The sequence below is a fragment of the Buteo buteo genome, chromosome 9, assembly GCF_964188355.1.
Source record: "Buteo buteo chromosome 9, bButBut1.hap1.1, whole genome shotgun sequence".
In the NCBI taxonomy this organism is placed as follows: Eukaryota; Metazoa; Chordata; class Aves; order Accipitriformes; family Accipitridae; genus Buteo; species Buteo buteo.
Genome location: NC_134179.1, coordinates 31,305,118 through 31,325,395, shown reverse-complemented (window position 1 = coordinate 31,325,395; position 20,278 = coordinate 31,305,118).

The following is a 20,278-nucleotide window of genomic DNA, read 5'->3' as shown; positions in this document are numbered from 1 at the left end:
TTGACAAGGTCTATTTTCAAATACAGATTTTCACAATAATTGCTTGTGGCACATGTGACTTTCAATAGAGATGCTAGGAGTCATTGGAAAACTTTATATGCCCTGTGGAAGTGAATTGAATTTGGTGCTAAAACTGAGCATGAAACTCGTCTTTCCCAATAACAAGGATTTTTTATGTGACTCGCACGAAGAATGTTTGATCTTTGTCTCAGTAGCTGTACATAGTGGTTTCTCTCCACACCAGAGCTTTGCGTCATGACCAAATAAAATCTCTTCTAAACTGAGAGAAATTATATGCTTCCATTTCAGCTTTGGGGCTAATGAACAAAACTGAACTTGAGTATCTTGTGGATTAAGAACCTACACTCCTAATGGCTGCCTTTCTGTTTTGTGTTGAAGTGATAAGAAACACATTTAAAGAGTATCAAGGACTGAATGTAATTTTTAGGTTGGCATTGCATGTATGTGTATGTAATAACAAAAAGTATGATTAATTGCTTATCTATTCATTTGATTATTGAGCACAACTTGGCTACAAGAAACTGAAAACACCTTATTTTATTAGATGTAGCAGTTACTCTGAAGTGAAATAGATATTTCCATGACAATCTCAACCGATTGGCATGAAAGTACAACAGTATTTTATACTATTTAAGGGGTTTCTGTAGTTCAAGGATTAGGGGCTATAGTTTAATATGAAATTTCCTAAAGCAGAATTCATATGGAGCTTATAACTTAAATCACCTAAATGGCAGTAGGAAAATTTAAGAAGAGTATAATTTTGCTTCACCAGCATCTCAACAGATTATTCTGTTGAAGTTGCTCTAAATTAAATACCTCATTTGACTAGATGATGATAAATAAAGCAGTAGTTGCTGCCACAGCTACATTTTGCTAAATTATGCCTTTCCAACTCTCAAGCATTCTGCTGTCAATGAAACGTCAATTGTTTGTCACAGAAGAACCTCTGCTTTCTATATTAACATTAAAAAAACCAAAACCAACCAAACAAAAAAACCCCAAACAACAACAACAACAAAAACCCCACAAAAATCCCAGGACTTTATAGGGCTCTGCACATTCCAGGAAAGCCAGATCTGTGGACTGTGTAACTGAGATTGATGCAAAAGTCATTTAACAGGGAGTGAGCAGTGCACATGCACCAAGATATAAAACCTACAGTAGTACATACAGAAGTAACTGCACTAGTTTCCTAGCATCGTGGAAAAATATTGCTATCCCTGGGTAATGGAAAATATGCCTCCAGTATATTAATTTCATAACCTGCATAACAGCAGGGATAACTTTGTGTATCTGATACAAGAGGCTATGTTGCACTTAATTGTCAGCTTCAAGTTTTGCAAGATACCTTCCAGGATGAAAAATATTTGCTAAGGGATCACCACTGAAATGTCCATGAGATCATGCTGATGACTTATTTTACTGGCAACAGTTCAGTGCTGACAGTTAAAAAGGAACTGTGACTGTGTAGTTAGACTAAATTCAATTCTGTATTTGAGATCTGAATAAAAGACAAAATTTTTGTAATTATACCTCTCCCAAGTGCCACAAGAGCTGTATTTACTTCAGGTGTTCAGGATCTGTGCTACTTTGCTTTATAGTGGTGGAGACAGCAGCAGTGGCGGAAAATACCAAAGCATAAATGGGAGGCGATACATCTGAGTGACACTCTGATGCAATCCTAGAGACAGCACTCAAACTGGACTTGTACTGTATAAAGGGGGATGGAGAAGTGAAGTCCCTTTAGCTCTTCCAGTATATACACACTGGTCCATGACAGCATCTGCTTTCAGTTGCACAGATTTAAATACTCCTGGGCAAATCAATGCAATTATTCTGAACTTTCTTACCACTAATATTAAGGACTGTATCGTGCCCTGAAATGTTAGCAATGCTAAGACCAAGCAATGCAATTCCTGTGTTGTGGGTTAACCCCACTAAGCTCAGCCTCACAAAACCTCACTTCCCCCCAGCAGGTTGGGGGAAAGAATGAGAAAGGTGAAAGTGAGAAAACCTGTGGGTTGACATAAAGACAGTTCAACAGGTAAAGCAAAAGCCACGCACACAATCTAAGCAAAGCAAGGAATTCATTCCCCACTTCCCATGGGCAGGCAGGTGTTCAGCCATCTCCAGGAAAGCAGGGCTCCATCACGTGTAACAGTGAATTGGGAAAACAAACGCCATCACTCTGAACGTCACCTCTTCCTTCTTCTTCCCCAGCTTCTATTGCAGAGCGCAACATCATGTGGTCTGGAATATCCCTTGGGTCAGTTGGGGTCAGCTGTCCTGGCTATGTCCCTTACCAACCACTTCTGTCCCCCTCAGCCTGCTTGCTGGTGGGACAGAGTGGGAAGCAGAAAAGCCCTTGGCACTGTGCAAGCACTGTTCAGCAATAACTAAAATATCCCTGTGTAATCAACACTGTTTTGGTCACAAGTCCAAAACACAGCAACATACCAGCTACTGTGAAGAAATTTAACTCTATCCCAGCCAAAATCAGTATGTCCAGTCAAGGGAAAGAATGTGCTAGTGGCTAATCATCAGTATAATGAAAGTGAAAAGCTATTTCTTGAACCTCTGCTTTAACAGGGATGATGCCTACATGCTTATCTTGAGACGCCTCATGGATGGATACTCCTTAAAGGCTTCTGCACAGTCGTACATTTTTTAAAGAGTGCAGCAACTGCTGGCAGTAGCACATTTTTGTTCTCCAGCACATGAGACAGTCTGAAGTTCTCAGTTTGCAAAACAGAGACACTGGCTTGTAATGAAGAAGGGAAAGTGGCAACACCAGGCTTGTACAGCAGCCTGTGCTTGACTTGAGAAGTCTGTCTACCTGGCTTGCGTTACTTTATTTTCCCACTTTCACCACTGTGTTGGTGAGAAGGAAACTTAATGCTGGGAAGTGCTCAGGCTACTGTGTTGCACAACATAAGACAAAGTAATAAAAACATAATATTGGAGTAGAAATACAAAGCCTTTTTTTGTCTGGTTTCCATTGACACTTTTCACAGGAGTTGACATGTTCTCATGAAGTATTTACTGGATAAACATTTCCTGACCGTAGTGTGGATCTCTAGAAATATTTTCATTACCTAATAAAATAAAAAGTGATTCATATAAGAAGACTGGAAGCATCTTTAGACTCATATACAGATGCTACAAGAAAGCATAAACGCTCTTTCAGTTTCAAAATGTTACAGATTTCTTCTTCCTATTATTAGACCCCCTTTTTTTTTGAATTTCATTTTTTAGTAGGAACCAAAGCTTTTATCCAAGCATCTGATATCACAATAAAACTTTCATTCTTCTTTTTATTACATTGCAAGGAATACACTTAAAATTTTGTGTGAAGAAAGAAATCAGTTCCTTTATTCAAAAGTTTCTTAATAAGTCTTCTTCCCAAATGTTAAGGTTTTAGCACTGTATAAGGTTTAAGAAGGTGTTTAAAGAGTGACTGTAGGTATGCTGATCACTTTAAAGATATCCTATTAGTGAGAATCAAATCTGATGATAGATTTGGAGTGTTGTATGTGTAAGAGCCAGGTTAAAAAAAAACCATGATGAACAAGACAAAGAGTACTGTGAAACCTGATTTTTCGTCACTGAGGAGCTAGACTGAAACAGTCTATTCTATTCTACTCTATTCTATTCTAGGCAGTGACTTCAGAGAGGTTTCTAAGGAATAGGTGAAACATGACCAAAGAGGGAATCATACAGCTTCACCTGCTATACTGAATGACTTCCAGGTGTATGTTTTCTCATACAATTTTTTTTTTTTTTTGGGGGGGGGGGGTAGGGCAGCGTAACTTACTTATTTCTTGCACTTAGAAATAACCAAGCAGTCTTGAAGAAAATGTACCATAGATTTACCTCTAATTGTCTGAGATGATCACAGCCAGCACTTGTATGAATACATAATCACAGCTCTTATTTAAACTGCAGTTCAAGGACTGTCTATGCATTGCATGCATAGATGGCCCCATCACCTAATTATATATCTCCCTGATGGACTCTGCATATGGCTTTTATTAGAAATACTAATGAGAAAGGAACTAATGGGAGTCACACCTGGAGGGAAGTGTTCAGACCAATTTGGAAACCTCATGACTGCCAGCTGGCTCATCTGGAAAACAGAAACATGTTCAGTGGCAGAAGAATTATCTCCTGTTCTAGCTCTTTTCTTTAACGGAATTTTTTAAAATAGTTTTGTCCCCATCTTTCTCTCAAATTAAGAATCCAAGAACTGCGTTGCACCATGCTAGCAGACTTTATTGCTGTGTTGAATGTGCTCTGGCATATAAAAAAGCAGAAGTAATAGGAAACAAACATTTAAATTAAATAAGTGTGGGGTTTTTTTCTTTTTCTTCTCTATCTTAAAAGTAGCTGGAAGATAGTGCATTTGTATGACTTTAAAGATATTAGGAAGCAAGTCCTAAGTGGTTCTGTGCCTTTTCAAGCTTAGTTGATTATATCTTGGAAAAATTGCAATTTTTACGTTTTTTGTTCTCACAATATTGACTCTAATGCAGCAATAACAGAAATGGTGATATTTAATAAATTATGCATTACCAGAATTACAAATTAGGCTTCACTTTGCTCATTTGCCTATTCAGGGCTTCAGGCTGTGAATGACTAAATATCTTTTTGTTGTTCTGCTTTACCCTCATTCATCAGCTTACATGCCTATGCTTTATTTACTACAGCAATTTCAAACTCTTCTTTTGTTTGTATTCTCTTTCTCCCTCTGATTTTTTTTTTTCTTTAAATGGGACTGTTCATGAAAAGAGAAGAACCAAAGAACCCTTCATACTTCACCTCAAGTAGGAGGAGGAGTTTTGGTATTGTCCTTATTTTCCAGAAATTCCAGTCACAGTATCAATGAAAAATTTGAAAGCTACCAATTAATTATGACCTCTGAGCTGAGACATTTAAAACTCAATGATGTTTAGAGAGTTCCCATCTCACTGTAAATTCAACATTGATTTAGTCAGAATTCTTTAACAAAATAATTTTTGCAAAATATAAAACCATTTCACTGTCAACATCTAAGTATGAAATAGAAAATTCTTAGAGAATCAAAGGCATGGACTCATGAGGAGTTGCTAAAAACTACTCTGGTACCAAAGTCTGTAATTGTGAGATAGCTGTACAGCTATAAGAGCCATATAATCTAGGGCAGCATTGAGTTATTTCATCCTGAGATCATACTTCATCTTCCTACAATATTTAATTTCCTAAATACTTCTAACAGTAGCATTGTAGGTAATGTCACAAGCAGCAGCTTTCCTACGGATATGCATCTCATTGGCAGGTGTGCTGTGCCACAGGACTGTGGGAAGTCAGCTTATCATCCTGCTGCTACTGAACTACTTATCTGAGATGTGCACAAAGGGTTGAACCAAACATTTCACAGGCATTGTTTGTCATTTGACATCTTACGTTTTGCAATCTTAATTCTTTTTCAAAGAGCTATTTGTCTGAAATTTAGTGTAATATTTTAATATGAAACAGTATATTTAATACAGAAACACTCTGTTATTCTGAAAAAAGTTCATATTAATGGCATCATACTCCTTTCTGCAAAGGCAGTGAACTTAAGCACCATTCTTTTTATTGAGTCCCAAAAAATAATTTATGCTCAAAATTTGACAATTTTCTAGCTTTTTTTTTTTTTCTTTTTTTTACAACTCAGGTGTAGTGGTGAAATTACCTGAATCTATTTTATTACTGGATATTGAAGATGTATTTTGTTCTTCTTCCCACTAAGTAGAAATTACCTCTATTAAATCATGTTGCACAACAGCAAATCTCTGCATTCAGAGATGTGAAAAGTAAATCGGGAAGGAATAACTCATAGCCCCTGTACTGCACTGTTCTGAAAGGAAAACACTCTCAAGAAGTGTGCTGCACTGATTGTGGTCCTATGCTTCCATACATTTGGATTAAGAGGTGTTTTATGCTTCGGACAACTTTTGGTATGAAAAACACAAGAGAAAGGAAAAGGACTTTCTCAAGACTGTTCCAGTCCACAGTCTTATTTGGCAGTTACAGTGGCCTAGTACATGCAAAAGCTTATATATAAAGCACTCTTTCAGCATTTGTTAAAAAGGATTTCTCGACTGAAGCAACATGAGCATGCTGCACACTCAACTAACATTTATGGTCCTGTGTTTAAAATCAATATTTCTAAAAATTAATGTAGCAGACCAACAGCATTTCCTCAACCAGCACACCAAGGACAAAGACCATGACATAGTGGGTATGTGTAAAGTTTTAACAGCTTAAAGTAACAAACCCCACATTTCCTAACAGCAAAGGGACTGACAAATATTTTCAAAAATCTTCAGAGTTTTAGGAGCAGACAATGATAAATAGGGCAACAGAACCCACTCTGCACCTTCCCTACACAGCAGCATAGACAGGCCAAAGCTACGGTCAGAACCACATCTGCAACATCAGGATGAAACTTGCAAAAAGGATAAGCTGAAAAAAACCCCTATTGGTTTAGAAGAAATGAATGCACAGCTTTTTATGTGTGCTCCTTTGTTAGGGTGCGTTGGCATTGGGAGTGGGAACACAACTGAGGAACATCTTCTCTCTGTCAGTGATTCATCAGTTCTTACAACAACTCCAGCTATTATTGGTATCTGCTAGGGCTTTTGTAGAAGGCCACAGACATGTTCCATGATGTCCCTGAGCACAGCAGTGAAAAGGAGCTTTGTGAATGTGGTTATTTGTCCAAACCAAGTTACTGATTGTTCCTGCCTGAATGACAGCTTTCTGTGGGTGATGGGGTTAAGCTTTGCTGCAAGACATCTAAAACTTCTGCACAAGTGTCTTTTCAACTTCAAATCAATGGCCTCATCACCTGAAAGAAAAGTCAGACTAACTGTTAATACCTGGCAGTCATTTATGTAGCAAAACCTAGAGGTATCATTCCCTTCAATTCAGTTACAAAAATAAACATAGGAAATATGACTGCTCTGGGTGAATTGATAGTATCCAAAAATCAGTAAACACATTGATTTTTCTCAGAACACCCTGTGAAAAATGGGTCTCACTATTTTGAAAGTACACTGTAATTATTGTATAGACAGACCTTACCTGGGACTCACCATAGAATTATTTTACTATTTCCAAGAAACAACAAGTAATAGGAATTTTTTTTTTTAAATAAGCACAATCCTTAGAGCACTTCGAATGTAGTAGTAGTAGCTTTTGTATGGCGGAAAGACTAGCCTGTATTGTAATGACTCTACTCAGCACTGGTGAGGCCACCCCTGGAGCACTGTGTCCAGTTCTGGGCTCCACAGTACAAGAGAGACCTGGACATGCTGGAGAGAGTCCGACAAAGGGCTGTGAAGATGATGAAGGGATTGGAGCACCTCTCTTATGAAGAAAGGCTGAGACAGTGGGACTGCTCAGCCCGGAGAAAAGCAGGCTCAAGGGTGATCTCATCAATGTGTATAAATATTGGATGGGAGAGAATGGAGACGAGGGAGCCAGAGTCTTCTCAGTAATCCCCAGTGAAAGGGCAAGAGGCAATGGGCACAAATTAAAACCCAGGAAATTCAGTCTCGTCATGTGTCACAGTGCATTTTCCTGGCTAAATCATTTCAAAAGATTACTGTCAGCTGGCATTAAAATCCACCTGGCACATTTTGAACAACAGACTGGCAAAAGGCTGACAAAAGATGAATGTCGTTGGTGAGATAAATAGTAGGATGAATGTATATAGCTCTGGTTGCGGTTTTCAAAAAACACATAATCCCCCATTATTATAAATATTGGCACAAATATTACTCAAAGAGGGGTAAAAGAAGAACATTGTTTTGTGAAAAATACATTTAAGAGGAAAAAAAGGAAAACACTGCATTCTGCTTATATCTGGCCTGCCTGAGACACAGTTCTTCTGAACACTCATTAATTCCAATAACAAATAGCCTTGAAACATATGAAAAATCCCTTCTGCCAGGATGCCTAAAAAGCTCTTGACAACAGTTAAACAGTGCTCTCTGCACACTGAACTGTGTGAGCAATAATTTAACTCTCTCAGTTATTCATCTGCTGTTGCCTGTTTCTTATCTCATGACTGGACTGCAAACTTTCTTGAGCAGGACTAATCTATATGTCTTGCCTCAACATAATGCTAACAATTCCTGGTGCTGGTCCACACCTGATGTCTCTAGTTTACTACACTAACATAAATAATAATTACCTAGAGGAAGATCTTCCTTTTTCCTCTGCCAGTTGGAAAGATGCAACTAAACAGAACTAACAAAAAGAATAGGTCAGGAGCAGAGTCACAGCCAAGTAGCAATCAAACATGCAGTGTTAAAGCAACAATAAAAGCCAGAATTGAATGTACAAGCCTGTTTTGAAATATCAAGGATTTCAAACTTCAGGCTCAAGTATATATTACATTTTCTGAATAGACCTCTTCCCTTCCCTCCCTCAGTCACTCTGTCCCCATTCCCCACCAAAAGGAAAAAAGCAAAAGAAATACTCATGTAATTAACATTAAATCAATATCTCTTTTTCCATCTCCAGAAAGACAGGTATTTTAAAATCAGAACTTTAAAGCAAGGCCACATTTTATTCAGAGAGTTATTCTTTAACCTCACTTTGGGGAGGCATTCTTCTGCCTGCATCCAAAACCACATGGGGACTGAGTCATCCTGTTTCCTTTTTCATCCACTAAGCCCAAACAGAGCAAGATAGATTTCATTGCCCTCAGTATGCCCTCATAACACTTCCAGCTTTGCATTAGGACTGTGATTATAATCAGATCTCATTCTTCAGGGCTTCAGCTGATCAGCTGTAAGAGTCAGGGCCATAATTTGACTTGTAAATTCTCCTCTTCCTCTACTCATGCATCTTTTCTTTTGAAGCACTGGCAATTGACGGCAGCTGGCTATTGAGTGAGGGGTACCCATACTTTGAGGTGGCACAGTGCTTGAAGGTGCTTGACTGATGTGTCTGATTAGACACTCAAAGTCATTCTGATAACACAGTTTAGGATCAGGAAGGAATGATGAAAAAAACCCCACAAGACCTCCAGGGGGTTTATTTATTCAAGGTTGATCAAATAGAATTTTCTGGCAGATTAAAATTTGACAAGGTGATACTTACATAACTGATGATACCAAAGCCATTGTGGAAAAAGTTGGTTTGGGGATTTTTGGTTTAGCTTTGAACTGTTTTCCTAAAATGTTCCATTTTTATGTTAAGTAACCTTGAAACAGGCAGCATCTGAACATTTACTATTTGCTTTAGTGCCCAAGTCTCCCTGTCTTTGTTTGACCAGGCTACCTATCGTAGATGACTACACTGAGCTTCACGAAATATGCCCATACTGATGAGGTACTCTGCTACACTCCTCTGCTGGTGCTCTGACATGCTGGAACTGTTCTGGGGCTGGGGTTAAGGTCTCTCTCTTTCCAACACTGGATACAGATAGGTTTTTGAGTCACGGACAGACTGATCACATAAATGAAGTATTTTTTAGTTATTTGATATATGATGCTGAGTGAGAGGTAATGGATATTTCACATGGTTTGTCACATGTTTCCAGTGCTGTGGTCTCAGAAACAGTTATGCAAGAATAGTTCAAGTTTTCTGAGATTGGAGCTGGTGATAACAGCTCCTTCACCTCAGTTGCTCTATTTAGCTACACTAGTATCTCTGGTGAAGAAATATTTTTCTTCCCTTTGTCCAACTTGAAATTCCCAAAGAGGGGTTCCTGCTTTGAAAGCCTCAGATATCATTCCTCCCTGTTTGCTTCCATTAGCATTCTACCGAAGTGTACCAGAAAACCTACAGAACTAGTTGCCTTCTTTCAGCGCAGGAGGAGAAAAACATGGGGGGGGGGGGAAGAATTTCCTATAATTATTAGGTTTCGACAAGTGTAGATACTTAGAAAAGAGATGCTAAAACAGAGATCCCAAAATCACAGACTTCTGCTGTGAATTTTCCCCTAGTTATTTACTTAGATTACTAATCCAAATCTTTATCTGTGCAACTGAAAACTAAGAGGAAGAGAAGGCAATTGTACTTACTGAAGGAACTAGATGCAAAAATGAAAGAAGTTTCTGGGCTTGCTAAAGGCAAATTGAGGGCATGCAGAAGGGCAGTGAGGATTTTGGATCCTGTTGGTAATCAGAAAGCCACAAATGGATGCTGAAACTAGAGCAGCACTTGAAGCTAAAATGAAGAAGTCAGGTCATATGAAAGGACAAGTTCTACAGAAATGCTGGGAGACAGAGCAGACGAAGAGGTGCCATGGCTTCATGGAGGAGCCCCACAAATAGTTGAAAACAGTAGAAATGGAGACAAAACTGATGCATGCACTGCTGTTGTGTCCAGGATGGAGCCTAATCTTGTATATTTTAACCTCAGTAAGGTGTCGAGATCTCTTTGAAGACCTGGTTGTCTGCCAGCCTTACTTAGCTCATAGATTGTGGGCACAAGCAGAAGGGATTCTCAACAAGATTAGAGCAAAACAAAATACAAATCCTTCAGCAACAGAAATGGTAGCATCCTCATCAAATATGACATTTGGCAGATTGGTGCTTTTCTTATCACCAAATAAAAAACTAGTGGAATCTGTGGAAGGCAAACACGAGCAGCTGTTCCCAGATAAGAAAACACAGAAAATTACTCCAAATAATTAGGTTGAAAGAGCATTGTTGGTAATCCATGAGAATATCAATAGAAATCAAACTAAATAGGTCTTTTCCACCAGAAGAAAGCTCCTCTACTGACTACAGCATTCAAGCAAGTTTATAGTAATGTCAGCAGTTAATGGAATGCAAGAACACTGAGAAGTTTAAATAGGATAAAGAAAATACAATGTGATTTCTAAAAAAAAGTGGGCTTATTAAGGCTCTTAACCTATTAACTTTTTTTCCATGGGATTTTTTTTTGATGCAAACAGTGTTCTCAGAGTAGTTTTAATGTGCTAGCAACACTGACAACTACATCTGATGTAAATTTCAGAATTTTAAAATAGCTGTTCTATTCTGAATGGTAATTATATTACAATGTCTCCTAAACCATAGTTATGTTCTTTTTATAGTTGCATCTGTTTAGCTATCTAAAAGCTATTATATTAATATTTTTTCCATTATTTCTTTTCCTTACCCTTAATATCTGTCTCCTAAATTTTCTGTTTAGATGAACCCCAAATCTCAATGAAAACTTAAAGTCATTGCTCATATACATGACAGGAAACTCCCTTGAGCACTGTGCAGAGCCTGCATCCCTCAGCTGGGACCTCGAGACACAAAATGACAGCACTACATATGTCCCAGTTACACTGATTTAATAAGACTGTAGAATGATTTCAAAGCTTTGCAAGCTTCTACTTCATATTGATTATATATGTGAGCTATACGTTACATTTGCTTTTGTAAATTCCTGTCAGATTCTGACTGCTTCTGCTATAACATGCAAACTGGGGGCAATGTCTTAAAATTTTCTGCTGTAAGGGTTAAATGAACAAAATGTCCCATGTTTGGCACTGGCTTTACCTAAGTGAAGTCTGTGAGGAGCTTTATTTAGGAAGGACTGTTTGGATTCATTGCACTGTGCACTAACTTCATAAATAAATGATCTGCTGTGAAGAAAGTGTATGGGTTTCTGAGGTATGAACCAGGCCCTCATGTCCATGCTTCAGAGAACTGCAGCCTCTGTTTCCCTGAAATCACTTTCACTGAAGTTTCCTGCTGTGTTTTCCAAGCTCATGTTTTTATCTTAAAACAGCAGATTTGGTTCTCTTGTGGCCTTGTCATCACAGAATTCATTACAGCTAACAGAGTGAGATTTGGAGATGACTTTCCTTATGGGTTCTCTTATTAATTTTGCTAAGAATATATTCAGGTAAATAATCAGAGTTTTGGGCTTTCCTTTTTTCCTCTTGTTTACTCCCTTTCAGTGCTCAGTGGCTGAGTGCATCTGGCTGCTTGAGCTATGGGTGTTCCCATCTCAGCGGTCCTGTCCTGTCTATAGCTTTTACCTTTGTACAGCTGTTTTGCAGCCCAGGTTACACACATGTGCCATGTCACACCAGGGCATTGGATCCATCCTTGGAGAGAAGGGGAGAAATTTCTAACAGGAGTTAAAGACAGACAGTGTTACATATTGGAGGGCAGCTGGCATATCCCAGAGCACTCAAAAGGCACCAGATACATTGCATGGACAATTGATTCCCTTAGGAAGCTAAAATACTTTCAAACCATCAGATATCTGGAAGAAGTGAAGCAAGTCTCAAGCTATTCTAATTAAGTATAAAATCCTTCTTTTTCTTTCTCCAGGAAAAAACCCACTCTCAATTACTAAATACATATATTTCTAATAAAATTCTGTGTCATTTGTGGCAGATTTTTCCTTTGAAAGATGCATTCTCTTACACTGCATGTTCTAAATACAAAACCTCCCAACCCAAAAAGAAACAAAAATACTCCTTACATTTGACCTTTTAGAAATGTAGTCTTAAAAGTCACTAAATAATGCATTACTTTATGTATTTTGTTACAATGCAGCATATCTGGATGAAGGTCTTACATTTAAGTGATTGATTTCTGTCTTTTAGACATAAAGTTTCATAGTTTTCCTGTAAGCTTTTGTTCTGAAGCTGCACATCTTAGATAAATTGATCAGTTTGTTTTCCAAGTTTATTAACTAAGTTCCAACCATTCACTAAATTGGCCTGTTTATCTCTTTTTTCCTAATTCAGAAAGTCCTGTCAAAACCAACTATCAGAATGATGAGCAGTGTCTATACCACAAGCTACTAACAGAATTCACAAGTTATCTCAAAGAAATTTTTTTTCCAGAAGTCAGTTTTATGTTTATTTCTCTGAAGAAGTGTGAATAATGGCTATTGCATTTAGCATGCAGATCAATGAAATGTCATTTCCTTTTGGCTAATCCCTGAGTAACAGATCACAGTCACAGTCTCAATCTCATTAATGCACTCAGAACCACATTGCCCTGAAGGTGCTGGAAATCTCTACATCTCCTCTACATGAAGACAAAGTAAGTGGAATCAGTGTCTTATTGGTGCTTACAAAATACTATTATCAGGAACTAGAAAAAACATACCTGATTGCACACACAGAATTATTGTGATTTGACAGTACAAGGTTGTTGTCCTCATTGCCATTAAAATCCAGCTAGTCTTAATGACCTTTATACCTTGTTCTGTATAAAATGCTTAACAGTAATGATAAGTCAAGTGTAAGCCAGTTGACTAAATATAACCCATATGGTATTGCTTAGGAAGTTGATAGCAATTTAACATTTTCATTTCTTCAGCAGATGTGTTATTGCATCGCCTAATGGTCATGAATGTCAGTAAACAACAGGGAGAAGTGCAAAATTTGCTACTCATCTTACTAATCTTCAGCTGGGAAATGGCAAAATGGAAACTTTCTTATATTTTTCTATTGTCTGAATGTCTGGTTATGCTAATTCTGTGCTCAATACTTCAGGTAGAGCCTAGGAGCTATTAAATATTGTTTTGATAGTCACATGGACTCTGTAAAAATACCTTTAAAATGAGTGAAAGCTTATCTAAATGGCTCCAGGTGCAGTGGTCTCCCAGGGAGTGCCTGGGGGACTGCATTACCTGAGGAAAGAGCTTGTGATCAGTCCCAGGCTCCCACACTGCCTACATGCTCTTCTGATCTTGGCTTGTCTGAAAAGCCCTAGTTGCCTTGGCCCCCAAGGACACTTAAACACAGGAGGTGCCCTGCATCAAATTCATACCCTCTTCTTAAAGGCAGCATGGATGCAATGGCACTGGACTAGCTCAGGATGACTTGAACCCAATCCTCAAAAATGTCTCAGGAGCTATGAGAGCCCCCGAGCCCTGTCCCATGCTCTTTTCTGTGTGCCCATCTCCAACAGTGAGCAGTCTTGGTCACTGCTTGTGCCAGCTTGGCCAGCAGCAAACCAGCTCTCCTGCATCAGTGGGATCTCCCCAGGCACTGTTCCTGCTCAGAGAGGGCTCCGGAAGAAAACTTGCTGTCATTTGAGTGCTTTGGAAAGTCCTCCTTCATGTGGGAAGCTCCTTTGGACATCGTTAAGGTGCATAGCACTCACTACATTGGAGACTTGGGCTGCAGGAGACTTCTCCAGCCAGACCCAGGAAGGAAGACCTCTTCCTGGCCAAAAAAGAAAAAGCCTTTTACAGTCTCCTGAACCCTTTCCCTCTCATCCATTGAACTGCCACAGCTGCCCGGATTTTTCCTATTGCCCAGGAGCTGACTTCTGATGAGGATGGCTACTAAAATAGGTCAACAGAGGGAAACAGGACAACAAATCTTGGAAGGTGGCCTTTCCTCACAGCTCACAAGCATGTAACAAGCCCTGCCTGACCTGAGCCTGTGAGGTTCATACCTGTGCTATTTTTATAGCAATCTAACTCCAGGCAGTCAAGAAATTTGCTGTACAGAAAAAGCAGAAGGAAGCCCTTGGAGCTCCAGCCCTGATTTTGCATTTGCTACTGAGAAGTGTAGGGTATGTGCTTGCTCATAAGTAAGATAACATTTTGAGGGAAAAATTATGCACAGTTGTTTCATAGATAGAAAGAAGTCCACCAGCATGAAAAATAACAACGATAGTAATCTTCCCAAACTAGCTTCATATGAATTCCTCCCTAAACTATGCTGAAACCCTTACATTATGCAATATTCCTAATAACTGCACCAAGCTGGAATTAGGCAGGCTCATCCCCACCACCTGCTGCTAGCTCTTCAGCTCCTTTGTGCTTTGAAGCAAGTTTTGATGTTTTAGCCAGGACGAACACTGATCCCATTGAAGTCAGTGGGAGTTGCCCCACTGATTTCAGCCACAGTTATGCAGGGCTGGCAGTGAAGAAAAAGAAATGAGGAATCCTGGACTCCCAGTCAGCTGCTACTTCGTAAAAGCCGAGACAGCTGCACTGGGATGTGGTGGTGTGAAATGATGAGGGCGAAGAGACCACTGTAAGTATTCCACAGGGAGGGGCGCAGGAAGTTACTGATTTGCATTTCCCTGTGAAACACTGAATAATTCAGTTTAACAAATCCCTTCCACTCTTCTGGTCATGAGTTGCAGAAAGACTGACCACATTCAGCTATAGGGCACTCAGGAATGTAAGAAGAGAGTCTTCTATAAAGCCCCAGGGTTACGTCTGTTAAGTGCTTTATATACTTTACCATTGCTCTGAGGATGACAAAAGGCTCTCTTCCTAATTTTTTACAATTGTTTTCTGCTCTAGATCAGACTCAGAGTTATCACAAGAGGCCTGGTACCAAAGCAGACTAGGGAAATCAAGTGTCCATCATTAACCCTCACACCATTTTTTCAACAGTCAAGGGGTTTCACCTTCTGAGAGAACCAGAGTATGTGGAAGTAAGTACTAAAAACAAATGTTGTCAAAGTCTTCATGTTTTGGGAGTAAGTTTTTTCTCATCTTCTTCATCTTTACCTTTCAGATCTTACTTTTTATAGTAAAAATAGCAAATCATATATTTCTTTATAAAGTTCATAGTATAATTAGAACTGGTCCTACAAAAAGTCTGGTTGGAAGGAAGAAATTATCTGAATGATGTCAAATGTCCAATAGTAGGCAGTAAACCTGAACAGAAATGGAATTACTTTAAATTAAAGCAGTAGAGCAATTTTTGTCCTTGATCCGTTCTTCCTGACTCCAGCATTTTCCTCAAAAGGGTAGCTATTTTAAAGCTATTTCAACTCAAATGCTTTCTTGACCATTTTCTGCTGGAGGAAGAAACTACAACATGGTCTCAGAAACATTACAAGGTACCATTGCAATATAACAACAGAATTGCAAGTTTATGTAATTTACCTCAGTAAAGTGAATCCACTTTTCTAAACTTCTTTTAGTTGTAATACTCTTAATCATATTATTGGCAGGGCTGCTAGCACTGCCTATTCTCATTACTCACCAAGATCCTATTTTCAATTGGATAGGTCTTCTCTAAAATTGAACCATTTGGGCTGAAATATTCTATGCCAGAAGACTGCCTCAGCATGAATTGGTGATTATTGTAAAGTAGTGCTGATGACTGTAATTTCAACCAATATCTTTCAGGCATTTCTAAGAAGTAAGATGGGAAAAAATTGCATCTCGATCTTAAAATCTCTGCTGATATTTCCCCCCCCCCCCAATTTGAAAAGCCCAATCTTTGGGGCAAGAATTGGAATTAGGCAGAAAAGCCTCTATAATTATGACTTGTGCAGACTTAATGGAAATTTGCCTTCATTTGGCCAGACTTAAGCCCCCTAACAAATCAGTTTTGATTAGTGGCTGTGAACTGTTCTATGTTGCTATACTGCATGAAAAAGCAAAAACATTTCCAGTGAGGACAATTTTTTCACCATAGTCCTTCTGGCTATGTCTAAATGAAAAACTCAGGAGTGCAGGAGTGCTTCTGGCACTGGTTACATGGTCCAAGGCAAGACCTCTGCTCACACCAATGCACCAGGCATCTCTCCCAGGTGTGCAGTGGCAAAAACAACACTGAAGATCATGAGGTTCGCAGGAACAGACATCAAAGTCATATAAATACCCTTCAAAAATAGGTCCACACATTCACCAGAGAAGAAAAGATACTTATTGGATCAGTGATCTCATAGTGTGCCCTGGGGAAAGGAATGGCTTTCTGATTATCATGCTTAACATTATCTTTCTTTGTTGTGTGGTGACATTTAGAAGTTATGCTGGATTTTGGTGTTGTTTGGGTTTTTTTGTATTTTGGTTGGTTTTGGGGGGTTTTGGTTTGGTTTGGGTTTTTTGTAAATAAAAATAACCTTGCTCCTCCAGGTGCTTATTTCTCTGATCATCTAGAAATGTTTAGGTATCCATCTGCTGCCAGCTGTGGAAATTTATCTGCTCTACCTGTCCTGCTGCTCCTTTCTTCTACTGGTTTGCTTGATATTGGCATACGTCAGGAAAATTTTGTAATTTTCCTGAAGACTAGAACTCATATATGGACATGCAGTGTTTGAAACTCATTGTATTTTAATTTCCATTGCTACTTACATTCAGAATAATAAACTTATCTTTTAATTAATTAGACATTTGTTCATAATTCCAAGACAAACTCCGTGAAGAAATAGAATTAGTTTAGCCAGAAAATACTCAAGTGTGTGTATTCTCCTGAAATGTCAGCACACAAAAGGAAAAAACCTAATTGGACAAGATTGTAGGTGAATATTTCAAAGGTTATTTTGTTTTGTTTTGCCTCTCTTTTCCAAACGTGAGCCATGAAGTACATGTACAAGAACTGTACTATAATATAATTGCTCTCAAAAAATTTAGCACAGCTGTAGATAGAGAGAAGTAGCACTTCTCATGTCTTTCACACATTAGAGTTTAAAAAAAAAACCCCTAGTTTTCTTTTAAAAGGAATGAACATGTGGGAGGAGAGGGAAACTGGAGAAAACAAATCTACCTACGCATTTCTTTTTAATTTTAAGCATTGGTCAAAAGCTTTCATGGGATTTGAGGAAATATGATCCCCAAAATTACTGTCACAAATTTATACTTAATTTCACTGTATAATTTACCATCTGTGGACCTCAAAGTAATTTTAAGACATTAATTAAGCATACCTTACATACAATACTTTGATTGTAAAAATTGTTACATCTATATTCTAGATGATGAAATAGAGGAGGTTAGATATACCCAAAGTGACACATAAATTTCATTGGACACTTTGCAGCTTTTTTCTGCTAGTAAATGCTTTTATTGTCAAAGCCAAACAAACGAGACTGAAGAAGAGACATAATGGGGCAGTGGAAGGGAGAAATTGCCTTGTGTGCTAGTTTGGGAGATGACGACAGACATTGACTTGGCAAGTCAAGCATGGGCCCACTCTGGCCAGGTTTAGCAGGTCATGGTGACCCCGTACAATATAGGACTAAAATCTTGCCGCTAGATAGCAGTATTGCTTATGACTCGAGTTTACTTGTAAGATCCCTGTCTTCTCCAAGTCCTTCCTTTGGCAAAGTAAATTCACTTGTCCCCCTGACTGTTGTACCACGTTAGGTTGTCTGTTTAATTTATACAGAAGACAGATGAAGAGGTAGACAGCAAAGTGACCTGCTCTGATTTTTTGGTAGGTCTTCTTTTGCGTAGTAGTTCCCAAATATTGAATGAGAAGGCATGCAAGCTGGGCATTTAAAATTATACAGATGCCAACGTAAACACAGATATGTAGTGTCAATTGTCAAATGTTTCTATAAATTCTCTTAAAGAATTTATTCTGACTTTATGTGTATATAGGTCTGTATGCACACATATAGAGTTAAAGCTGGATCTCTAACTTTAAGAAGCTTTAGGCCTCAAGATTATTTAGGCTCTAATCCTCACAAAAGTATTTTGGTTTCATTTTTGATCTCTATATGTGTCTACCATTTGAGCTTCAACAGTAGAAATCTTAGAAAGAGATTTGCTAAGAAGATAGTGAATGTAAGTATTTGCTAGTTGCTTTTTATGACTACCTTTGGTAATACCAGTAAAGATGCTGTGTGTTTTACTGGCAGTTGGACTTCTGCTAATCACATAGCTTCCTTTTTCCAGATGACACTAACTTAATCTTTCTGAAGATGCTGCATTTTCTTCTAAAAAAACCACCTATAAACTAAGCATAGGTTTTAATTTTTTTTGTTGTTAAAATAAGTATTTATTTCAATTCTTTTTATAAAAAAGATTCTTGGTCTCTTAGCTGGTTTTACTATATCTACCAAACATAATATGCCAATGTTTAGAACCTGTAATAGTGACTAGGCAATATTTTAAAGCCTTCAAAAATACATGTACTTTTTAAAAGATGATACAGTATAGTTCCTTTTTTCTTTTATACTTTTCTTCATACATGATTTCCACTGTAATATCAGCAATTAGTTTTTAATTGAGCCCAACTGGTAGGATAGCTGTTGCTGAACATCATCTCCAAAACGTCATTAAATCAGTTGGTACTTGATATCTGATATAGAATAAAGATGAGTTGAAGTAAAGAAGAGCAGCCTCTCTTTTTAAGGGTAAAGTATTGTATAGGAATATATTACATGAGCAGGTAGATATGGGTCTCAAAATAACCAATGAGAGTTTCCTATTTTCTTTCAAGATTGTTTTTGCTCGTATGGACAGTTTTACATCCTAAGCTTCAGATATACTTGTAGTATTTCGAATGAACATGAGTAACTTTACATGTATAGAGATCAGCTGCAAAACATGAGGCTGTTCAAATTAATGACTAGAGTTTTGAATGTTCTTGAGAAACATACAATAGATATTTCCTAGATAATTCTTTCATTATTTTTATATAGTCAGGAAATACCTTTGTAAATTGAATGTTTGAAGTTACAAATGGCAGACAGAATCGATAAGGCCAGGATGACATAATGCAGAAAGAATAGTCCAAAAGTCAAGAGACATTTGACACCAAAGTTACATGTGAAATTTTCAAGGGGTCTTTTCAGAGAAAAAAGAAGGATGAGTGTTCTGCTCTCATAAGAGTTATCATAAATAAATATGAATCTTTATCTCTTTTCTGAGAAATCTTATGGTGCTTTTATCCATTATAAACCTGGTTAGTATAATACTAAAGACTACAATAACTTTATTTTTTTTTTAATCTCATCTCTTCCATTGGATACCTCAGAGGTTTTTCAAACAAGTTAATTACTTTAATAAAAACAAAGTGACTTAATACCCATGTAATAACACTGCTTGGAATAACACATTTTGAAGTGAAGTAGATTCATGTAAGAAAAATGGCATTACAATAAAATTAATTAAAATTTCCATTCATGTTTTATTTTATTATTAAATGTAAGGCCCTGTATCCATACGCTGTGAAAGATGTCTTGCATTGTGCCAAAACCATGCTTCAAAAACTTTTCCAATGCCAAAGTTTCCTTGGGTCTAAAAGTATCCATTAGACAATTCTACACCTTGCTGACTGCTTCTGGCTGGAACTGTGGGGTAAAAGGGTTGAAAACAGGTGTCAGGATCATTTGCAGTAGAATACTGTATGTCTGTGGCTACCCAAAAATGAACAAATCAATACAAGTATCTGCTCTTCATAAAAAGTATCTAATCAATGAAAATTGGGCTTTCTTCTGTTATTATGTTTCAATAGATATTTCTATTTCACTTTGGTGGAGAAAAAATTCTTGACCTGAAGAAATGAGTTGAGCTTTAATTTGCAGTTCAGAATCCTGAGTCAAACTAT